The sequence below is a fragment of the Anomaloglossus baeobatrachus genome, chromosome 6 (genome assembly GCF_048569485.1).
Source record: "Anomaloglossus baeobatrachus isolate aAnoBae1 chromosome 6, aAnoBae1.hap1, whole genome shotgun sequence".
Classification (NCBI taxonomy): domain Eukaryota; kingdom Metazoa; phylum Chordata; class Amphibia; order Anura; family Aromobatidae; genus Anomaloglossus; species Anomaloglossus baeobatrachus.
Window position 1 is genome coordinate 235,369,292 of NC_134358.1, and position 9,924 is coordinate 235,379,215.

Below are 9,924 nucleotides of genomic sequence, written 5' to 3' on the forward strand. Positions count from 1 at the left end.
CTAACCAATGTATGATTGATTATGAAAAAATAGAAATATTTTGCATATTTTGCATTCCGTGTATCCCACAGTAGAATAAATCGCTATTGGTGCATACTATTACGTGTGTGAAATGGTCAAAATGTAAAAAAAAAACATTGTAGGGTTGTGGAGGATTCCTTTGAGTTATACATCATGTATTAAATTATTCACATTGAAATCACTCTGATCAACCAACATGGAAGAGCTTTTCACCATTCAACCTTAATTTTTCAGGAAAACGTTTATTTGATGGCAGTATATCTCCAATATCTCTAAAAAGTACAGCTGGCAGGAATTCATGGTATTTAAAAACTAAAAGAATTCCTAATTGTCATTAAAAAAAATGTAAGTGATCCATGTTTAGTGATGAGTGAACCCATGGATATTCGGGTTTGCCAAACCAACATGGACTAAAAAATAAAAATCGGGTTCGGTAGCCAAACTTGACCCCAAACAATGAACCTCATAATAGTCAATGAGGTCTTGAAGTTCTGGGCTGTAAAATGTACTTAGTAAGCGCTAGATGACTACAAATGAAAGTTAAATGGTAGTAAGAGCAGGATAGATATACATACGGTGTTTCCTGGAGGACCACACTGCAGTCAGACTCTTTTTTGGGTCTGCTAATTAAGGCTAATCAATGTTCACTACTTCCCAAGCTCACCCTCTGTGCCAGTGTCTGTGATTTGTTGCAGACTGCTATACACGCCCCCCCCACCCTGTTTCCTTGTCTGTGATTGGTTGCTGTCAGTTTGTTTTATGGTAGTGTAAAAAGAAATAAATAATTTAAAAAATGATGCAGTCTCCTGCCATATTTTGATAGCTAGCGCTGGGGACACCAACAAGCTGTAGTCCTCCTATGAGGTTTACCATGTGTGGATTTCAAAATAAAGGAGAAAAAAGGCATAGGGTCCCCCCATTTTTGATAACCAGCCACAGTAAAGCAGACAGGTGGGGGCTAGTATTATCTGGATGAAAGGAGCCATGGATATTGCCCCTGCTTAGCCGTAAAATACCAGCCTGCAGGCGCGCAGAATTGGCACATCACAGTAGGTGTGCCAATTCTGGTGCTTTACTCTGCTCATCCCAATTACCCTGGTGTGGTGACAATCAGGGTAATATAAGGGATTAATGACAGCCGTTATATTTTTAAAATGACAGCGGTCTTCAAGCCTTGGATTAGTAATGAGAGGCATCTATGAGACACCCCCATTACTAATCCTGTAAGTGAAAAGATATAAAACACAAACACCCAAAGAATCATTTATATGAAAAAAATATACACACCCTCTTTCTTAACCCCAAAAACACCCTTGCAGATCCGACATAATCCATACAAAATCCTACAATGATTCTCAGCTCTGCTCCATCCAAAGGCTGCAGAGACAGAAAACATGTCTGCTCTCTGAAATCTCCAGGAATCACTGACAGCTGAGGGGGACCCAGCTGTGAGCAAGTGACATCATTAAGTTCACCGGAGGTCACATCCGGGTTCCCACCATGTGATTTCAGGCAACCTGACTGCCGGACTGTCAGTCTGCGGGACACGTCCGCGACCTGAAATGTAACAGTTCGGCAGTCAGGTCACCTGAGGTCACAATGCGGGCTCCCCAACTGCCCTCAGTGAAAGCTGAAGCTGCTGTGAGATTGTCGGACTGTGGGACATGGCCATGTGCCGCATTCTGTTAGTCCAGCAAACAAGGCTCCTGAGGTCACAATGGGAGCTCCCCAGTTGCCCTCAGGGAAAGGGAAGCTGGACTGTCAGACGGCGGGACATGGCCATGACCTGCAATCCCGACAGTCCAGCAGTCAGGTCTCTTGAGGTCACACTGGGGACTTCCCGTTGCCCTCAGAGAAAGTGTTGCCTGATTGTCAGACTGTGAGACATAGCTTCAACTTTCACTGAGCACAGTGGGAGAGCTCCCAGTGTGACTTCAGGTGACCTGACTGCCAGACTGATGGATGTCGGGTTACGGCTGTGAACTGAATGATGTAACCTGCTCACAGTGGGTCACCCTTGGCTGTTAGTGATTGACAAAGTCTGCCTACTGTGGACATGTTTTCACTCTCTGCTGCCTCTGGACTTAGTAGAGCTGAGAATCATTGTGGGACTTTGTACGGATTTTGTCAGATCTGCAAGGATGTTTTTGGGGTTAACAAAGGGGTGAAAGAGGGTGTGTGTATTTTAATTCAAATAAAGGATTTTTTTTGGTGGTTGTTTTATTTCTTTTCACTTACAGGATCAGTAATAGGGGTGTCTCATAGATTCATAGATGCCTCCTATTACTAATCAAAGGCTTGAACACTGCTGTCATTTTCTTAAAAAAATCACAGCTGTCATTAACCCCTTATAGTACCTTGATTGCCATTGCACCAGGGCAATTGGGATGAGCCAGGTAAAGGGCCAGGATTGGCACACCTTATGTGATGTACCAATTCTGGGCAACTACGGACTGGTATTTTTAGGCTGGGGTAGGTTTTTTTTTTTACAGTGATTTCTCTGGCCAATAACAGCCATGCCAATGCTTGACTTGACTGTGATGGGGCTAGAAGTGAACTTTACAGTTTGGGCTAACTCATCCCTACTTACTGGCACTTGCCACACTTTGCAGCTCTTTCTTTCCTCTAGCAAAGTATGTTTAGCAATAGTCTACTGGCAAATGTTCTTCAGTAGCCCTTCCATATTTTCTGAGTTTCCTACAAAGTACTACAGTACACACTTATAATTCTTGTGACTGTCTTTCAGAACAGTCACCTCTTTCAGCAACAATGATGTGCACCATCTCTTTTCTGGCAACTTGCACCCTATTCCAGCTTACTCACTCTAGTACCACGTATCTGTTATTCACACCAGTTTCCAGCCAACTTTGATGTGGCCTCCACAAACTCAGCCACCAGAATGGAGACTACTTTTATTTCTTTTACTCACTTATATAACTTCATTAATTTTCACGACGCTCCACAGACAGCATCATCACTGTTGCCATTGAGGCATACAGTCAATATTTCCTAAGAGTTAATATTCTTTAATATGGCTATCCCCACAGTCAATAATACTGTAAAGGCCCCGTCATATGCAACGATATCGCTAGCGATATCACTAGCGAGCGTACCCGTCACCGTCGTTTATGCGTCATCGGCAAATCGTTGCCCGTGGCGCACAATATCGTTAGGAGCCGTTACACGGACTTACCTACTTAGCGACGTCGCTGTGGCTGGCGAACCGCCTCCTTTCTAAGGGGGTGGTTCACGCGGCGTCACTAAGCGGCCACCCACTAGAAGCGGAGGGGTGGACATGAGCGGCCGTAACATCCCGCCCACCTCCTTCCTTCCTCACTGCCGGCGGTCACAGGTAAAGTGTTGTTTGTCATTCCCGGGGTGTCACATGTAGCGATGTGTGCTGCCTCGGGAACGACAAACAACCTGCGACCTCAACAATCAACGATTTTTTGAAAATGAACGACGTGTCAACGATGGACGGTTTGGTGAGTATTTTCCATCGTTAACAGGTCGCTCGTTGGTGTCACACGCAACGATGTCGCTAACGATGCCTGATGTGTGTCACGGAATCCATTAGATACATCGTTGCGTGTGATGGGGCCTTTAGTCTCTAGGTTTCCCTTTGTGGTGGATTTCTTCACCCTTTCATGGACCAATCGCCATCACAGGGGGCAGACTACATCAACAGCAGTATAAACAAGAGTTCTTTATAGCCAGAAGGCACCACATCATTCATAACAAATACTACTCCCCCACACTTCTATTTCGTGGACACTGTCATTTGGACTGTACAGCTTCTCCATTGCTAAATAGTTAGTTCACCCCATATAATTACATTACAAGTACATGCAACATTAGTATTTGTATTTGACAAGATGCAATGTGAGATCTTCATTTACAAATATTCGACATATAAATTTTGCATGGTGCCTGTCAGTCTGTCTGTTTTTTCTCCCAGTAAAAATAAGTTTGTCTGTTTTCTGTTAAAAGGTAGCGTGTATTAACCACTTAATGGCACACTCCCTTCTGTATGTAGCATGGCTTTCTGTCACCCAGTAATTGCTAATTATCCAAGATGGTACTATAATAAATAGTCAGCATACCATTCAACTCCTTTCTTTCCAAAAGTACGAAGGTTACGGGATTATTTGTGCAGCCAACAGACTGTAATATTTTAGCTATATAAAAATTCCTTGTAGTAATTCTAGAATTTATTAGCGTATTAGCATTACAAGTAACAACATATAATATGTATTTACAATACAGTATAATCTTCTGCCTAATAACAGAAATCGTAGACATGTCTCATACAAGATATCACTTATACAATACCGACATATTAGTACATGATGGTAAATTAGCGTAATTTCTGTAGTCTGTCTCTTATTAATTATATGATAATCTGTGCTGTTTTAAGAGTAGGATGAGAAATGTTTATAGGAGAACCCACATTTTTTTCAAGTGCTGTCATTGTATATTATTTATTAAAATCCTTAGGATAAATTCACACTTGGCACTTTTGTTGCAGAAATGTCTGCAACTGAAAAGCTTTCCTGAAAGGGGTCATTTTAGTGACACCAACATTGATCTCTGCAAAGCCCCTTCAGTTGAATGGGAAAAATCACTGAAATATTGATAACCAACTGCTACCTGCAAACTCGTTACTTGACTATAGTCAATATGCTCAACTATAGTCAGTACTTTGTACAAAGCTCACTAAGTAGTTGGATATATTTCAACAGTATCATTCTGAATATCTAATAACCTGTTCAAGCTCTATTATTATAAGTCTTGGCTAATAATTTGGAAATTATTTGCAACAGTAAGATTACATTCAGGTTGTGACTAGTCAACGGTAATTCCAGTGTTTTCTTTGATACCGACCATATCTCTCTTTTCAGCATACTGCATATATAGTGCATGACGATTCAAGCTCCGACCTTCCCTGTCCATCAGAAGAGATGGGAAAAATCTGAGCAGATGCAGATCTTCTTTACTAAATGTCAGCTCCTGCGATGGCTGTTATGTAGTCAGCTTGGAGGGTTAGGTAGCTGTGGTTGAGGGGGCTTACAGTAGTGCACCAGAGAACTATGAATTCTTGGGAGGACCACTTCACTAAAATATGTCCCTCTTACTAGAAGCTCACCCCAAGTACCAAGTCCCTTTGACATCTTGAGACTTGCATTCTGGTTTGGTAAAGTTGGGCCTGACTTCCTCTATATACAGTTAGGTCCAGAAATATTTGGACAGTGACAAAGTTTTGTTATTTTAGCTGTTTACAAAAACATGTTTAGAAATACAATTATATATATAATATGGGCTGAAAGTGCACACTCCCAGCTGCAATATGAGAGTTTTCACATCCAAATTGGAGAAAGGGTTTAGGAATCATAGCTCTGTAATGCATAGCCTCCTCTTTTTCAAGGGATCAAAAGTAATTGGACAAGGGACTCTAAGGGCTGCAATTAACTCTGAAGGCATCTCCCTCGTTAACCTGTAATCAATGAAGTAGTTAAAAGGTCTGGGGTTGAATACAGGTGTGTGGTTTTGCATTTGGAAGCTGTTGCTGTGACCAGACAACATGCGGTCTAAGGAACTCTCAATTGAGGTGAAGCAGGACATCCTGAGGCTGAAAAAAAAGAAAACATCCATCAGAGAGATAGCAGACATGCTTGGAGTAGCAAAATCAACAGTCGGGTACATTCTGAGAAAAAAGGAATTGACTGGTGAGCTTGGGAACTCAAAAAGGCCTGGGCGTCCACGGATGACAACAGTGGTGGATGATCACCGCATACTTTCTTTGGTGAAGAAGAACCCGTTCACAACATCAATTGAAGTCCAGAACACTCTCAGTGAAGTAGGTGTATCCTTCTCTAAGTCAACAGTAAAGAGAAGACTCCATGAAAGTAAATACAAAGGGTTCACATCTAGATGCAAACCATTCATCAATTCCAAAAATAGACAGGCCAGAGTTAAATTTGCTGAAAAACACCTCATGAAGCCAGCTCAGTTCTGGAAAAGTATTCTATGGACAGATGAGACCAAGATCAACCTGTACCAGAATGATGGGAAGAAAAAAGTTTGGAGAAGAAAGGGAACGGCACATGTTCCACACCCCTCACTATGGTCTTCATATAAGAATTTTTTAACCATGTATTAATAAAGAAGTTTGATTTTTAACATATTTTTGGAATTGGTGCTGGGTCAGATTTTTCCCTTTCCTACATTACCTGTTGGCTGGTTTGGACTTACCAGCGGACCACGTGCATCCTTAGGATCTTATGGCTTCGGGTGTCAGGTGAGCTGAAAATCCCTTTCTTTTTCTTCATACAGCCAAAGCTACCCAGGAGTTCATGAGTGCAAAAAAGTGGAACATTCTGCAATGGCCAAGTCAATCACCAGATCTTAACCCAATTGAGCATGCATTTCACTTGCTCAAATCCAGACTTAAGACGGAAAGACCCACAAACAAGCAAGACCTGAAGGCTGCGGCTGTAAAGGCCTGGCAAAGCATTAAGAAGGAGGAAACCCAGCGTTTGGGATTGTCCATGGGTTCCAGACTTAAGGCAGTGATTGCCTCCAAAGGATTCGCAACAAAATATTGAAACTAAAAATTTTTGTTTGGGTTTGGTTTATTTGTCCAATTACTTTTGACCTCCTAAAATGTGGAGTGTTTGTAAAGAAATGTGTACAATTCCTACAATTTCTATCAGATATTTTTGTTCAAACCTTCAAATTAAACGTTACAATCTGCACTTGAATTCTGTTGTAGAGGTTTCATTTCAAATCCAATGTGGTGGCATGCAGAGCCCAACTCGCGAAAATTGTGTCACTGTCCAAATATTTCTGGACCTAACTGTATGGGCCTCACATCCTGCAGTTTCCCTACTTATTATTTGAATGAGCTTGATATGATATGCAGATAGGCAGAATGTCCCAACCACATCTTCCTTGAAACTAAACTGCAGAATGCAGGGTCAGAACCAGACAAGCCAGTTGGAAGAAAAAAATTGAAGAACCCAACCAAGCAGCTAAATGAGAGTGTAAATAATGGGCTTGCAGCTGAACCTGCACTTAGTGGATGCTAGGAAATTCTGTCACCTGTTCTATAATTGAAAATCTGATGTCTGAATTAGGCCTAAACTTGTGTTTAGTCAAGATTTCTACAAGAGTATCTCCATCTAAATAATAAAAGTTGTGATTAGAAATGTGCATGTTATTTTGTCTTCTCAGAATTGTGCTTGTTAGCTTAGCAGTTCATGTTCAAGAGCTGTTCTTCCTACTCTTCATACTTATGGCTGCTTTACACGCAGTGACATCGCTATTGATGTTGCTTGTGAAAGCACCCGCCACCGTCGTGCGTCATGGGCAAATCACTACCCATGGCGCCCAATATCGCTAAGACCCGTCACATATACTTACCTTCCTAGCGACGACGCTGTGGCCGGTGAACAGCCTCTTTTCTAAGGCGGCGGTTTGTGCGGCGTCACAGCGACGTCACACGGCAAGCGTCCAATAGAAGCGGAGGGGCAGAGAGCAGCCGCATGAAAGTCACGCTCACCTCGTTGCCGCACCAGACGCAGGTACGGTGTTGTTCGTCGTTCCTGGGGTGTCACACATAGCAATGTGTGCTGCCTCAGGAACGACGAACAACCTGCGTCTAAAAGCAGCAACGATATTTTGGAAATGGATGACGTGTCAACAATCAACGATTTGGTGAGTATTTTTCATCGTTAGCGGTTGCTCGTACGTGTCACACACAACGACGCCAAAAGGATGACCTATAAAAAGGTGTTTTATTACCAAGTGCCACACAAAAAAACATCTCATGATGGGCAAAACCAATGAGCTGTCTCAAGACCTTCACAACCTTGTTGCTGCAAATCATACTGATATTGGTTACAAAAGAATTTCTATTTTCTAATCTAGTGTAGGTTCTAGTAAGCACTGTTGGAGCCATGATCTGGAAGTGTAAAGACATCAGTTCACCATAAACCAGCCATAACTAGGTGTACCCCTCAAGATTTCAGACAAGGGAGTGAAAACAATTATTAGAAGAGTTGTCCAACAGCCATGGACCACCTATGGAGAGCTACAGAAATACCTGGAATCAGCAGGTACAATTGTTTCAAAGAAAAGAATAAATGTACTCAACCTCCATGGCATGCTCACCAGGCAAGACTCTATTGCTGAACAAAAAGCATGTGCAAATTTCAAATTTGCTGAACAACATTAAAGGCCCCGTCACACACAGAGATAAATCTTTGGCAGATCTGTGGTTGCAGTGAAATCATGGACATTTTGTTCCAGTTGTACACAGCCACAAACCTGGCACTGATTGTCCACAATTTCACTGCAACCACAGATCTGCCGCAGATTTATCTCTGTGTGTGACAGGGCCTTTAGGCAAGCATGTGAAATACTGGGAGAATATAGTATGGTCAGATGAGACCAGAATTGAACTCTCTGGATACCATAATACACACTAAAAAACATCTTACCAACAGTGAAGTTTGGAGGTGGGAATATCATGGTGTGGGGATATTTTAAGCATAATGCACTTGCAAACTTCACATAATTGAATGAAGGATGAATGGACAAATCTAGTAAGACATTTTTGATAAAAATCTGCTGCCATCCACCTGGACGATGACGATGAAATGAGAGTGGACATTTCAGCAATACAATGATCCCAAACACATAGCCAAAAAAATTCTCTTTTGATTTCGGAGAAATAAAATAAAGTTGCCCAGCCAATCACATGACCTAAATCCAATAGAATCAAATAGACAAATTTAAGTAAGGAACTGAATCTCAGAGATCATAGAATGATCCCACGGAACCTTCAGGATTTGAAGAGTGTTTGTGGTGAAGAATGGGCAAAAATCACACCTGAGCAATGTATGCAACTAGTTTCTCTATACAGGAGGCATTTTAAAGCTATCATTAAAAAACAAAGGCTTTTGTACAAAGTATTAATTAAATTTCAGTAAGCATGTTCAACACTTTTTCCCGGAGTCATTTCACATTGCTACACATAACTAAATTTATGGACATTTATAGTTTGATTTCTGTGCCTATGTGGATTGGATGGGTTGTTACCGAGCTCTAGGATTTCATGGCAATAACGTCATTAGAAATATATTTACTTCGAAAATTGGTGACGTGTAATACTTGTTTCATCCGCTGTATATGCTTGGGGTTTTTTTACTGTATATTCTGAAATTGATAATATTTATTATTCATTTTAGTGTTCATACAATTTTTTACAACTTTTTTAATGTACCTATTATTTGGGAAAGTATATGATTAAAGAGCAGTCATTCTGACATTACTTTTTAGGGTACAGAAAAAAAAATCAGATTTTTACAAATGCTCTGATATCAATTAAGTTTATCATTTTTTTATTCTATTTGTATACCGTATCTTTTACATGAGTAATGTGAAAATAGGGTATTTATATTAGTAATTTTTTTTGTTTGTTTTTTTTAAATTAGATTCTGTATTTTCTTTGTTGCAGTAAATCGTCCTGTTAGTAAGGAGTATATCTATACTGTTTGCAGAGGTTATATTTACAAATAATCCTAGTGCCAAAAGGTCCCTTTGCTCCAAATGAGAGGATCATACCTGTGGTTTTTGGGGGCCCTATTAGGGATTTCACATTGGGACCCAGAAGCATCAATTTACACCACTGTTATAAGATTTTATTGCTTTTTGTTATTAGTGGAGTATTTAACTCCTTTCCCCCCAAGCCTCTTTTCACCTTCATGAGCAGGACGTTTGTTTTTTTTTTTGTTTTTTGTTTTTTTTTTAATTCTGACCAGTGTAACTTTATGAGCTTATAACTCTGGAATGCTTCAATGGATCCCAGTGATTCTAATTTTGTTTATTTCTTGACATATG